Source organism: Odocoileus virginianus, chromosome 3, assembly GCF_023699985.2.
Source record: "Odocoileus virginianus isolate 20LAN1187 ecotype Illinois chromosome 3, Ovbor_1.2, whole genome shotgun sequence".
Lineage (NCBI taxonomy): Eukaryota > Metazoa > Chordata > Mammalia > Artiodactyla > Cervidae > Odocoileus > Odocoileus virginianus.
The window spans coordinates 89223599-89238532 of record NC_069676.1 but is presented as its reverse complement, the minus strand read 5'-3'; the positions used below and the strand labels follow the sequence as shown (position 1 = coordinate 89238532).

The following is a 14934-nucleotide window of genomic DNA, read 5'->3' as shown; positions in this document are numbered from 1 at the left end:
CAGCGCGCCCGCCCCCGGGGCGGCCTCTGAGGCGTCGCCGGCTGCCGACCCCGCGTGACCGCGACCGCAGTCTCGCCGCGCTCCGCGGGGACCTTCGAAGTGACCGTCTCAGTCGTGTGTTTTACAGACGTAGGCTTCCCCAGTTCATTTTAAAACGTTTGTTGAGCCCACCACATTTATCTAGATTTTGAACTCACCCAGGGATCTTTCTTCTAGAAATTTACCTCATAAAAATATTCACTAGAGTTCGTCGCGATGCGTATGATCCATGCATAATGGTGTATATTGAACTCACTTAGGGGGTCTTACAGCTAGAAATTTACCTCATAAAATATTTAGAGTTCGTCACGATGCATATAATCTATGTATGATGGTGTTTATTGAACTCGGGGTCTGTCTTCTAGAAATTTACCTCATAAAAATATTTACTAGAGTTCCTCACGATGCATATAATGTATAATGGTGTTTATTGCCAGGCAAGTGACAATAGCTCAAATCAGCAACAGCTGGGAAGTGGTTACATACAGTGTAGACATGTGAATTACTTTCTAACCACGTTCTCAACAGCACGATTCATGATGTAATGAATGAATTTGTTACAAAGTGTGGAATACTGTGCAGTATGCTTTCTTTGGTGTAAATGAAAGTTATTTCTCTAGATACAAATAATGTAGACATATGCACATGAGCTTAAAAAATTGGGTCTTTAAACTTGGGGGGAGATGGGTTTCACTTTCATGTTTTGAACTTTGTGACTTTGTTTTTTTCTATTTATATTTCTGTGAGAAAAAAAAAAAAAAAAAAAAACCCGGCATACATACATGTGTTCAAGTTGGAAGCTAGACGAGTCTGATAGGTTTTTATTTTTCTAACTGGAGGAAAATTGCTTTATAAAAATCAGCCGTATTATACGTATATCCCGACCTTGAGCATCCCACCCATCCCCGATTCCCACCCCCTAGGTCTTCATAGAGCGTCAAGCCGGACTCCCTATGTAATACAGCAATTTTCCCACCAGTTATCTCTTTTACATGTGGTAGTGCATATGTCAGCGTAACTTTCTGCTTTTGTCCCAGTCTTTCCTTCCACTGTGTTCATAAGTCCCTTCTGTATACCTGTGTCTCCATTCCTTCCCTGTGAATAGGTTCATCAGTATCATTTTTCTGAATTCCATATGTATGCGTTAATAGACTATATTTGTTTTTCTGAATTACCTCACTCTGTATGACAGGCTCTAGGTTCATCCCCCTTACTAGAACTGTCTCAAATTTGTTCTTTTTTATTGCTAATATTCCATTGTATATGTGTTCCACATCTTCTTTATCCATTCATCTGTTGATGGACTTCTAGGTTGCTTCCATGTCCTCAGTTCAGCGGCTCAGTTGTGTCTGACTCTGCAACCCCATGGACTATAGCATGCCGGGCCTCCCTGTCCATCACCAACTCATGGAGCTTGCTCAAACTCACATCCATTGAATCGGTGATGCCATCCAACTATCTCATCTTCTGTTGTCCCCTTCTTCTCCCACCTTCAGTCTTTCCCAGCATCAGTGTCTTTTCAAATGAGTCAGCTCTCCGCATCAGGTGGCCAAAGTATTGGAGTTTCAGCTTCAGCATCAGTCCTTCCAATGAACATTCAGGACTGATTTCCTTTTGGATGGACTGGTTAGATCTCCTTGCAGTCCAAGGGACTCTCAAGAGTCTTCTCCAACACCACAGCTCAAAAGTATCAATTCTTCAGTGCTCAGCTTCCTTTATAGTCCAACTCTCACATTAATACTTGGAGAAGGCAATGGCACCCCACTCCAGTACCCTTGCTTGGAAAATCCCATGGACAGAGGAGCCTGGTAGGCTGCAGTCCATGGGGTTGCTAAGAATCGGACATGACTGAGCGACTTCACTTTCACTTTTCATTTTCATGCATTGGAAAAGGAAATGACAATCCACTCTAGTGTTCTTGCCTGGAGAATCCCAAGGACGGGGGAGCCTGGTGGGCTGCCATCTATGGGGTCTCACAGAGTCAGACATGACTGAAGCAACTTAGCAGCAGCAGCACATTAATACTGCTGTGAATATTGGGGTACATGTGTGAGTCTGATAGGTTTTTAAAGTTTCCTTGGCTATCTTCTAATGCAGTGGTTCCTTGGTCACACTTTAGTCACCTGGGAGTCATGATTCTAGACCAATGAAATAAATCTCTCGGGGTCATGGGAGGAGAGGGAATCAACATATTTTTTTCCTAAGTTCCTCAGTGATTCCAGTGCAACTTTAAGGTGGAAAGCCACAGTCTGCATTTAACATACTGACATACTGATCTCAGATCCTAGAGAGGTCAGGGGCAGCTGAAACCCTGGGACCTCGTTCATTGACCCCAGTATGCCATATAAATGCCTTTTTCCCCCTCTATAAGCCAAAACGTGTAAAAGATTGAGAAGCTCAGAATAATGAATTTATGTATCTAGCTATTTTTTTAGCGGGCCACACCCTGAAGCACTGGGAAACTAGTTCCCTGACCAGAGATCAAACAAGGTCCCCCTGCTTTGGGAATGCAAAGTTTTAGCCACTGGACCACTAGGGAGCTTCCTAACCATCTGATTTTGATGAATCATCTTACCAAAGTGATAATAAAATGTATTTGGATTTATTATAATTCAAATTATCTGTTAACTGTCTCAAATTATTTTACCAGCACATGGAGTGTGTTAGCAGTACTCATCTTGTGTCATTGAAGAACTGTGTAAGAACTTTTAATGAAAAGTTCTTTCTTGCTTTGTTACAATTTGGCAGTAAGGAGCTTCCCAGGTGGCTCTAGTGGTAAAGAACCCGCCTGCCAATGCAGGAGATGTAAGAACCACGGGTTTGATTCCTGAGTTTGGAAGGTCCTCTGGTGAAGGGAATGGCTACCCACTCCAGTATTCTTGCCTGGAGAATTCCATGGATCTCAAGAGGAGCCTGGAGGACTACCATCCATGGAGTCACAAAGAGTTGCACATGACTGAAGCAACTTAGCATGCACGCATGCACACAGGGGCATTAAAATAAGACACATCTTAGATCCACTGATCTTAAATCTGATTTTGAATTAATTGAAAATCTCACAGATATGTGGTCAGGTTGGTATCACAGCAGATATGTACTCATGGCTACACAAGAAAAGACTTGAAAGACTTGAAAAAGTTTCTTATACCTTTATTTAAAGTATTAATATCGTTGGTCACATGAAAATATTAAATGCTTAGAAAACTGTAGTGGGTGGCAAAATAAACTACCTCTCTCAGCTTCTGAGACACTCACAAAGGTACGTGCCTAGCCTACCTGGCACAGGGCGTGAGCTAACAGCGGGAACCCGGAAAGCCCATTTGAAAGTCATTAGGAAAATGTGTTAGTCTCTGAGTTGTGTCTCTTTGTGGCTCCATGGACTGTAACGCACCAGGCGTCTCTGTCCATGGAATTCTCCAGGCAAGAATCCTGGAGTGGGTTGCCATTCCCTTCTCCAGGGGATCTTCCCAACCCAGGGATCGAACCTGGGTCTCCTGCACTGCAGGCAGATACTTTACCATCTGAGCCACCAGGGAAGCCCCAGAGTCATTACATGCAGAATAAAATTCATGATTCCTACTGTCATTTTCCTTTTCCTTTCCTCACTCCCTCCTTTCCTTCCTTTCTCCTTCTCTTCCTCCCTCTCCTCTTCCTCCCACCCCCCTTCTTTTGTTGCAGTAGAACAGTTCCAGTCAGTGTAGGCAACACTTCCACAAAATTCTACCTGAGGACATTTGGGGGTAGTTTCTACTCTCCTTGGAACTAATTTTTATGTCTGTGCCTTCCTCCATTTGTTCTTTCAGCCTTCCCTTTCCTACTAGTGACACCTAGTGGTAACCCTGGCAAGGAGTTTTGTTTCCAATCACCAAAAACACCTATTCCTCTGTGATCTTGCCCTTCAATATCTTTGTCTATAGACACTTACAAATGTCCATTCCTACCTTTGTGAACCCCCTGCTCTTTTCTTAAAATTAACTTATTTATTTGGCTGTGCTGGGTCTTACTTGTGGTACATTGGGTCTTGCATCTTCACTGTGGCATGTCAGTTCAGTCGCTCAGTTGTGTCCGACTCTGCAACCCCTTGGACTGCATCACACCAGGCCTCCCTAGTCCATCACCAACTCCCAGAGTTTACTCAAACTCATGTCCATTGAGCTGGTGATGCCATCCAGCCGTCTCGTCCTCTGTCGTCCCCTTCTCCTCCCACCTTCAATCTTTCCCAGCATTGTGGCATGTAGGATATTTTTTTTTCTCAGTTGGGCCATGCAGGCTCTTGGTTGTGATACATGGAATCCAGTTCCCTGACCAGGGATTGAACTTGGTGCCCCTTGCCCCACCCCCTCACCTTGTATTGGAAACACAGGGTCTTAACCACTGGACCACCAGGGATCTAATCTCCTACTCTGCTCCTAGGATCAAGCTGTTATTAGGCAAGTTTTTCTGAGACCAAACCTTTCCTTCTGAGAGGTTCAAAAACAGCCTTCAGTACTAAGCCAAAGTTCGTCTTGTGAGCTAGTGAGAACCTTTGTATGTTGCTAGTATCACTACAGGAAAGTTTGAAGAGTATCCACCAATCTGGATTTGCTACTTCTACAAACAAGAAAAGGGTGATAACACAGCCTGTATTTGGCCATTGGGATTCCGATCATGAGAAAGTGACGATGACTTAATATACCACCTATCTGCTTACAACTCCAAAATGAAAGTTTACACAACATTCACTTCTGTGGGTGTCTGCACACTTTTCCCACCTGGATATTGTGCCAGAAACAGTGGTGTCCCTCAAACATCCCATCTCCTAACCCGCATTGCCCAGACCCTCTTACAGTCAGTTGAGGCTGTGTGTCTGAGGCTGTGTGTCTAGTTTTGGCCAGGGTGCTGTGGGTGAAAATGCAGAGTGTCACTCCCAGACCGAAGCATAGGTAAGCAGTTGTGTCTTTTTCTATAACAACTGGATTTCTAGATGGTGGAGCCTCCATCAGTCGCCACCCCCACACACTCTCATCAGGCCATAAAAGACATGTAACTTATGTGAGAGGTGAACTTTTGTTAAGCCACTGAAATTTTAAGGTTGTTTACGATTGCAACAGCATAGTTTGACCGGATATCCTGTATACAGTGGTCTTCGGTTTTATATGTTCAAAATTGAAATATTAAAATTCTCCCATAAATCTGTGCTTCCTTCATCCATCTCTGTAAAGTGACAACACTATATATTGACATGCTTAAGGTAGAAACTTAAATACCATACTTCAGATCTCCCTTCTCTTCACTTCTCCTGTACAGAATAGTTAACACATCTGACCTGAGACTACTATCCTTAAAAAGCTCTGCTTGCAAGATTGGTCCTTGGCTGGTGTCTGGGAACTTGGCTGGTAAATATCCCCTACACTGATGTAAAAATTTCCCTAAGAAATAAAGGTGACTCACTGTGCCTAAATTGTACAAACAATATGCTTTATGCTAACCATGACCTGGGCTTTGCTGGTAGCTCAGCTGGTAAAGAATCTGCCTGTAATGCAGAAGACCCTGGTTCAATCCCTGGCTTGGGAAGATCCCCTGGGAAAGGGATAGGCTATCCATACTCCAGTATTCTTGGGCTTCTGTGGTAGGTCAGTCAGTTAAGAATCCGCCTGTAATTCAGGAGACCTGAGTTTGATCCCTGGGTTGGGAAGATCCACTGGAGAAGGGAATGGCAACCCACTCCAGTATTCTTGCCTGGGAAATCCCAGGGACAGAGAAGCCTGGAGGGCTACCATCCATGAGGTCACAAAGAGTCAGACATGTGACTTACCATGCAGATTGGAGTGACTTAAACGTGCAGCCAAATGGACTTGCTCACAATCTTCTGGATTTAATTTACATACCCAAACTGCTGCCTTCTGCCTTTAAGGTACCTCCTTGAGAGGACAGATGAGATTGTACTCTGCAGACACACAGATCTGTAGAAAGGAGGAGGGAGCTGAGCTGAGCATACCATTAAGAAAAAATTAGAAGGTTTCTTGTTCACTTCTGACTTCTGTCTTCCAGGTAGAACACCAAGTCCTGGGCATGAAGCAAATAATGTATAAGACGGCTATAAGTGGTGGGTGGAGAAAGGAGTTTGGTCACCGAGTATCAGATAGTCTGCCCTGAGCCTCAAGCGAAACACTGGCTGTAAGTACCAAGCCAGGCTTAGCAAATGTGTGAAGCATCCCATATTTTTTAAAGAGGCTTCCCTGGTGACTCAGACGTTAAAGAGACTGCCTGCAGTGCAGGCAATCCGGGTTCGGTCCCTGGGTTGGGAAGATCCCCTGGAGAAGGGAATGGTAACCCACTCCAGTATTCTTACCTGGAGAATTTCATGGACAGAGGAGCCTCATGGGCTGTGGTCCAGGGGGTCTAAAGAGTCCGGCGTGATGAGGGACTAACACACACATGACGGGCTTAGCAAATACACACAGAGCTATGGGCCCAGCAAAGGCACAGCCCAGCGGGTCTCAGGTCATTAGGGCTGGAGTACAGACTGTTGCTCCTTGACTCTGAACCTTATTCAGAACATGTCATTCTACCACACTGGGTCTCAGCAGAGGTAGGGAGGCCACAGAGACCTCAGAAATCCTTACCTAAGATAAGGACTAAATTATAGGAAAGCTATCTTTTGCTGCGTTGGCTTTTCAGACAACACTGGATAGAATATTGCCTGCAGTTAAAGAGGCAGTGAAGTTAATGAAACTTAACCTTCAGATTCCCTTACATTTGTGGGCCCTTGCCAAGGTCCTAAGGGACCCTGGTAATGTGTTCACATGGTCATCTTTTGTATCATTTTAATGTAATTTGGAAACATACAAAGTTACAGGAAAGTAATACAGGGAATTATGTCCCCCAACATCCACTGAGGTTATACTGCCAATCTGATGCTCCATCAGCTCCTAGTGCTTTAGTGTGTGTTTCTTCCAAAAGAGGATATTTTTCTACAGAACCACAGCACAGCCCTCAAAATCGGGAAGTAAACACTATCTAAGTAAAACTACTTAGAGAGTCCTTTCCTAGGCAGGTTGATAGGAAGTCTAGGGGTCCCCAGGGAGAGAGGGGTCTGGAATTCTCAAGGAGGAAGAAAGGACAAACTTTTTTCCCCCTCTACATTCCTTAGGATTATATAACAATAATGTATCCTGCTTGAGGACAGTCTCTGGAAAAAACCTTCTGGCTAATTCTGTTATCTCAAAATGTAAGTTATGGGAGTAGGTCTGGTGAGGTCTTTACAACCTCCAGCCAGACATTCTTCTGATCCACTGTAATAACTAATTTGAGAGTATATAACTCCATTGCTAATGCTAGCAAGGGGGTACTCTTTCTGCCCCCTTCTGATGTCTATGTCAGAAGCTTTCTCTATTCCTTTTATACTTTTATAAACTCTATTGCACAAAAGCTCTGAGCAATCAAACCTTGTCTCTGGCCCCGGATTGAATTCTCCAGAGGCCAAGAATCTCAGCATCTTTTTGTGGGTGTTCAGCAACAGCCTTACACTACTAACCCTCAAATCTCCTAACGCACAAATCTAGTTCAGAATCAAGTTGGCTTTAATTGTCATATGTCTGTTTTTTTAATTTTTATTGGAGTGTAGTTGCTTTACAATGTTGTGTTTAGTTGTCTCTTTCGCTTCTTTGTCTGGGGTAGTTCCTCAGGCTTCCCTTAATGTTCATGACATTGACACTTATTCTGTGGAATGTCTCTCCGTTGAGGTTTGTCTGGTATTTCCTTGTGATTAGATTCAGATTATGTGTTTGTGGCAGGAATGTCAGAAAGACTGAGCTCTAAGCCACTGTAGGGCCGCCCATCCACTCCCTTCTCTCTCAGCACAGGCGAGACTCACTCCACCACCATGTTGCTATCTACACCGCTCTGAGCCACCAAGCATCACCCCACTCCTCTAGTCAGCCCACATGTCTCTACATGGTCCTACTTGCTGGCTTTAGGAATAAGCTGCTCAGAAAGGAAAGAGAAGAGGGAAAGGAATAGTGGTCATAATGCTTCTGTAAAACGTACGAAAGTAAGGTGATTTCAGTGGATTGAGGCCATTGTCTCTTTCCCTTCAATCACTCAGGCATTTCAGGGATTTGTCTGAGAGGTAGTTGAGTTGGAAATACATGGGTTTTGTGGGATCTATTTATATGATTTGCACCCAATTCTGTGTATAGCTGTGTTTTTGCTGGTTGTCCTCGTGTAGAAATGGCTCCCCAGAATGGCTCTCCCAGTCCGCTGTGATGACTCTTCTCATTTGCTGACGTGGAGGTCAGGGCTAGGGTTCTATCAAAATGTGAGTATGTGCTGTGCTGTCTGGCTCAGAAAGCATGGGAGTCCTGGAGGAAAAAACTAGATTTGAAATGATAGAGCCAAAAACTACTCTACGGAAAATTCTGTCATCAGCACAGGGTTCTGTTCTCATAGACAGGGTACACATGGGATATGCTCAGTAATACAGCATTTAAATTGTAAAATTTCACTATATACCTCTCTTGATGGGAATCATAGGAAACAGAATTTATCAGAATTCCTATGAATGTACAAACATGCATTAGCACTACAAACTCTTTTATGCTTCCTGTCAATTGAAAAACGCTTAATGCAAATCAGAACCACAGTGTACTGTCACCTTATACCTGTCAGAATGGCTATCATCAGAAAGTTTACAAGTAACAAATGTTGGCGAAGATGTGAACCCTTGTGCACTGTTGGTAGAAATACAAACTGGTGTGGTCATTATGGAAAACAGCATGGAGGTTCCTCAAAAAGCTAGAAATAGAATTACCATATGATCTAGCAGTTCCACTCCTGGGTATATATCTGAAGAAAAATGAAAACACTAATTTGAATAGATATATGCATCCCAGTGTTCATAATTGTGTTATCTACAATAGCCAAAACATGGAAGCAACCAGTGTCCCATTGACAGATGAAAGGATAAAGAATGGTATACCCCCCACACAGTGGTATACTACTCAGTCATAAAAAAGAATGAAATTCTGTCTTGCAACAACATGGATGAACCTAGAGGGTATTATGCTTAGTGAAATGGCAGAGGAAGACAAATAATGTATGTTATCTCTTATATGTGGAAGAAAACAATGAATGAATTTAATAAAACAGAAACAGGTTCACAGATACAGAGAACAAACTAGTGGTTACTAGTGGAGGGAGGGAAGGGAAGAGAGCCAAGTTGGTGGCAGGGGATTAGGAAGCACAAATAACTATGTATAAAATAAATAAGCTACAAGGATAAGTTGTACAGCACAGGAAATACAGCCAATGTTTCGTAATGATTTTAAATGGAGTATAATCTATAAAAATTTTGAATCACTATGTTGTACACCTGAAACTAATATAATATTGTAAGTCAACAATACTTCAACTAAAACAATTTTTAAAGATTACACTATAAGAAAGATTTAGTTATCCTTTTTTATAGAAAATACTATCATAAAATGTGAAGCAATGGCTAAAGAATAGGTAGACAGAAAATGTAGGATAAAAGTATTATAGAGGTGTGTCTGGCAATTGATTAATGAATGTTTGCTATTTTCATGTTTTAATTTTATATTTTTATGATTATCTTCCAACTCTAAATAAATATTCACTTTCATATCTAATTTTTAATTATTCTGTGTACCCAATTTTGATGTGGATCTCTCCTTAACTGCATTTAATCTAGAAGGCAACTGGCCCTTCACCTGCTGAAGACCACCAAAGAGCTTTTAACAGGAAATTGGCCATGACAGGTATGTGTAAGGTGGCACTGCGTAGGCTGCTCCAAATGCCATTTTGCATTCTGGCCCAGAGAGGGAAGCATGAAGGGATTTCTTGGATTCCTGTAGGATGTCACATGCTCAGTCACTCTGCATCATGCAGAGTCAAGGTGCCTCTGGAGAAAGTCTGCCTAGAAGCAGATTGCTTCACCAAAGTCATTGAAAACAGCTGCTAAGGCAAAGGACTGAAAACATGTTCTAAGAGGGCCAAATGACATGATGGAGGCCCTGCTCAATCCAGTAGGAGGGCTCAGAGTGGAAATGGCCTTGAAGAGATCTTTAATCGCTAAGAGGGAGACTCAGGTCTCTACAGTACTTTCGTACATTTCTAAACTTGCAAGAAGGCAGGAGTGATTCAGTTCCCTCTGTCTCAGATAACTGCATAAATGCATAGATGGATCTTCCTCTCATCTGAGGTTTTTTAAACATGATGCCAAGTAAACCTCTAATGAAAAGATTTCTCCCAATTGAGTTTACCTTCACAGTTGAACCATTTGCATTGACAAACTGACAGCCAGTCTGGGAAGCTGAGACCAAGATCTTTCCTTTTCTCCATCCTAAGTCTCTGCTGGAAATCTCTGAGGACACCAAGTACTTGATTCTGGGAAAATCATTTTTTTAGCTATTATACTACGGGTGGGAAGTGCTTTGTTTCCTAATTTTGATAGGTATGTGAGGGACCATGCTGCAATAATATTCTTCTTCCTCTTAACACTTCAAACTCTTTGAAAGAATGAGACTCATCAAAATATGGGAACTGAACAGATGGAACCAAAGAGGTCCTAAAGAGCTGACTTATTCCAAGGAGGGAGGAGCTGCAGCTGACTCTGCTGAGGGGCATACAGCTCTCCCTGGCTCGGGAACACCCCCAGAAGAGACTACACGGCCTTGACATTCAAGGACGTCTTTAATTTTTTTCAAAAAGGGCAGGGCATTTTGACATATGCACTTAAAATTCTTTGGATTTTGTTATCTTTGGGCTTTACCTTGCAAGAGGGTTTCGTCTCTGAACTTCATTTCTCCCAAGATATTCGTTTAGAACACAGATATGGAAAAGGTTTCTTGTTTGTTTGCTATCAGTTGGGCCCCTCTAACCCCAGCAGGCTTCCCATTTGGCACTAGTGGTAAGGAATTTGCCTGCCAGTGTAGAAGATGCAAGAGATGTGGGTTCTATCCCTGGGTCAAGAAGATCCCCTGGAGAAGGAAATGGCAACCCACTCCGATATTCTTTCCTGGAAAATTCCATGGACACAGGAGCCTGGTGGGCTACAGTCCATGGGGTTGCAAAGAGTCAGACGTGACTGAGCATGCACACACACACACACTCACACAACTCCCAACAGGGGAGAGAGTCCGAGCGTGTTAATCTAAATGAAATCCCTTCACATGAGACGCATAGCGTAGGGGCTGTGTGTTCTCTACTAACACCCCATCAAGCCCACAGTTCCTGTCATGCGTGTGCTGCTTGGGGGGGTGGGGGCTCTGTATAGTGTCACGGTCTCCACATCACTTGTGAGCAACGTTTTAAGTCTTGAACACAGTGGCTGACTTTACCCTTTCTTGTTAGGGAATTGGTTAGGTTTATGCAACTTGCTTCTAGGAATGATAACCCAGTATTGCTCACCTTTCCACCTGGAATATCACCTGTCCACGTTTCTGACTCTGCTGTTGCTTCTGAATCTGGCTTCCTCAGGTCTTTGGGAGCCAGACTGCCTCTGCCATCTGCTTTTCAAGACACTGCCATCCTCAGGTGTGCAGGGTCCTGGGCTTTGCATGATGGGATATGCCTTCGGTGCTTCAGTCCCCTCTGCGGTGTGTCCTCTTCTAGGAAGGCTTGGCTGATTTTCTGGCAGTTTAGCTTACTTCTTACATTTACCTCTTTCTCTTTGCCATATATGTGCCAAACTGAGTGCCTTCCTTGCTTCGTTTTACTTTCTTCTGTTTTCTACCCCAGACTGTTTTTTTTCTGAGTCCATACAAATAATGATCCTCTGTGCAAAAACAAACTTTTCTATAGTTGACTGATCCCAACAAGAAATAACTTTCCATCAAATCAACATATAAGCCAGACCTATGTTCAGCCTGGCTTTATCTTTATTTGTGTCATCTTGGCTGTGTCTTCTCTAGGGCTCTAACTCAACGCATTTCTCTTACCTGTTTCCTTAAGGTGTGGGCATTACCAATATTTACAGCTACAACTGGACCACAACCTTGTCTAACTCAATGAAACTATGAGCCATGCTGTGTAGGGTCACCCAAGATGGACAGGTCACGGTGGAGAGTTCTGACAGAATGTGGTCCACTGGTGAAGGGAATGGCAAACCACTTCAGTATTCTTGCCTTGAGAACCCTATAAACAGTATGATAAGGCAAAAAGATAGGACACTGAAAGATGAACTCCCCAGGTTGGTAGGTGCCCAATATACTACTGGAGATCAGTGGAGAAATAACTCCAGAAAGAATGAAGAGATGGAGCCAAAGCAAAAACACACCCCATTGTGGATGTGACTGATGATAGAAACAAGGTCTGATGCTGAAAGAGCAATATTGCATAGGAACCTGGAATGTTAGGTCCATGAATCAAGGCAAATTGGAAGTGGTCAAACTGGAAATGGCAAGAGTGAACATCGACATTTTAGGAATCAGCGAACTAAAATGGACTGGAAAGGGTGAATTTAACTCAGATGACCATTATATGTACTACTGTGGGCCGGAATCCCTTAGAAGAAATGGAGTAGCCATCATAGTCAACAGAAGAGTCTGAAATGCAGTACTTGGATGCAATCTCAAAAATGACAGAATGAGCTCTGTTCGTTTCCAAGGCAAACCATTCAATATCTCAGTAATCCAAGTCTATGCCCTGATCAGTAATGCTGAAGAAGCTGAAGTTGAATGGTTCTATGAAGACCTACAAGACCTTCTAGAACTGATACCCAAAAAACGATGTCCTTTTCATTATAGGGGAATGCAATTCAAAAGTAGGAAGTCAGGATACACCTGGATTAACAGGTAAATTTGGCCTTGGAGTACAGAATGAAGCAGGGCAAAGGCTAGTAGAGTTTTGCCAAGAGAACGCACTGGTCATAGCAAACAGCTTCTTCCAGCAACACAAGAGAAGATTCTACACATGGACATCACCAGATGGTCAACACTGAAATCAGATTGATTATATTCTTTGCAGCCAAAGATGAAGAAGCTCTATACAGTCAGCAAAAGCAAGACTAGGAACTGACTGTGGCTCAGATCATGAACTCCTTATTGCCAAATTCAAACTTAAATTGAAGAAAGTAGGGAAGACCACTAGACCATTCAGGGATGACCTAAATCAAATCCCTTACTATTATACAGTGGAAGTGAGAAATAGATTCAAGGGATTAGATCTGATAGACAGAATGACTGAAGAACTATGGATGGAGGTTCGTGTCATTGTACATGAATCGGGGATCAAGAGACAGGGAGACAGGGATCAAGATCATCCCCAACAAAAAGAAATGAAAAAAGAGCAAACTGGCTTTTGAGGAGGCCTTACAAATAGCTGTGAAAAGAAGAGAAGTGAAAAGCAAAGGAGAGTAGGAAATATATACCCATTTGAATGCAGAGTTTCAAAGAATAGCCAGGAGAGGTAAGAAAGCCTTCCTCAGTGATCAGTGCAAAGTAATAAAGGAAAACAATAGAGTGGGAAAGACTAGAGATCTCTTCAAGAAAATCAGAGATACCAAGGGAACATATCATGCAAAGATGGGCACAATAAAGGAAAGAAGTGGCATGGACCTAACAGAAGCAGAAGATACTAAGAAGAGGTGGCAAGAATACACAGAAGAACTGTACAAAAAAGATCTTCATGACCCAGATAATCACAATGGTATGATCACTCACCTAGAGCCAGACATCCTGGAATGTGAAGTCAGGTGGGCCTTAGGAAGCATCAGTATGAACAAAGCTAGTGGAGGTGATGGAATTCCAGTTGAGCTATTTCAAATCCTAAATGATGAGGCTGTGATAGTGCTGCACTCAATATGCCAGCAAATTTGGAAAACTCAGCAGTGGCCACAGGACTGGAAAAGGTCACTTTTCATTCCAATCCCAAAGAAAGGCAATGCCAAAGAATGTTCAAACTACTGCACAATTGCACTCATCTCACATGCTAGCAAAGTAATGCTCAAAATTCTCCAAGCCAGGCTTCAATAATACATGAAGCGTGAACTTCCAGATGTTCAAGCTGGATTTATAAAAGGCAGAGGAACCAGAACTCAAATTGCCAACATCCGCTGGATCATTGAAAAAGCAAGAGAGTTCCAGAAAAGCATCTATTTCTGCTTTATTGACTATGCCAAAGCCTTTGTGTGGATCACAACAAACTGGAAAATTCTGAAAGAGATGGGAATACCAGACCACCTGACCTGCCTCTTGAGAAATCTGTATGCAGGTTGGGAAGCAACAGTTAGAACCAGACATGGAACAACAGACTGGTTCCAAATAGGAAAAGGAGTACGTCAAGACTGTATATTTTCGCCCTGCTTATAATTAAGTTATATGCAGAGTACATCATGAGAAATGCTGGGCTGGAAGAAGTACAAGCTGGAATCAAGATTGCTGAGAGAAATATCAATAACCTCAGATATGCAGATGACACCACCGTTATGGCAGAAAGCAAAGAACAACTAAAGACTCTCTTGATGAAAGTGAAAGAGGAGGGTGAAAAAGTTGAGTTAAAACTCATCATTCAGAAAACTAAGATCATGGCATCTGGTCCCATTACTTCATGGTAAATAGATGGGGAAACTGTGGAAACAGTAAGAGACTTTATTTTGGGGGGCTCCAAAATCACTGCAGATGGTTACTGCAGCCATGAAATTAAAAGACGCTTGCCCCTTGGGAGAAAAGTTATGACCAACCTAGACAGCATATTAAAATACAGAGACATTGCTTTGCCAACAAAAGTCTGTCTAGTCAAGACTATGGTTTTTCCAGTGGTCATGTATGGATATGAGAGTTGGACTATAAAGAAAACTGAGCACCGAAGAATTGATGCTTTTGAACTGTGGTGTTGGAGAAGACTCTTGAGAGTCCCTTGGACTGCAAGGACATCTAACCAGTTCATCCTAAAGGA

The 14934-nt window shown here is 42.7% G+C and overlaps 1 non-coding gene across 1 annotated transcript; it reads right to left on the bottom strand.

The window, feature by feature from the left end:
* Window positions 1–3503: 3503 nt before the first annotated feature.
* Window positions 3504–3575, bottom strand: TRNAC-GCA (transfer RNA cysteine (anticodon GCA)). The gene has a single exon. It is a non-coding gene; the product is annotated as a tRNA-Cys (tRNA).
* Between the last annotated feature and the right edge of the window lie 11359 nt (window positions 3576–14934).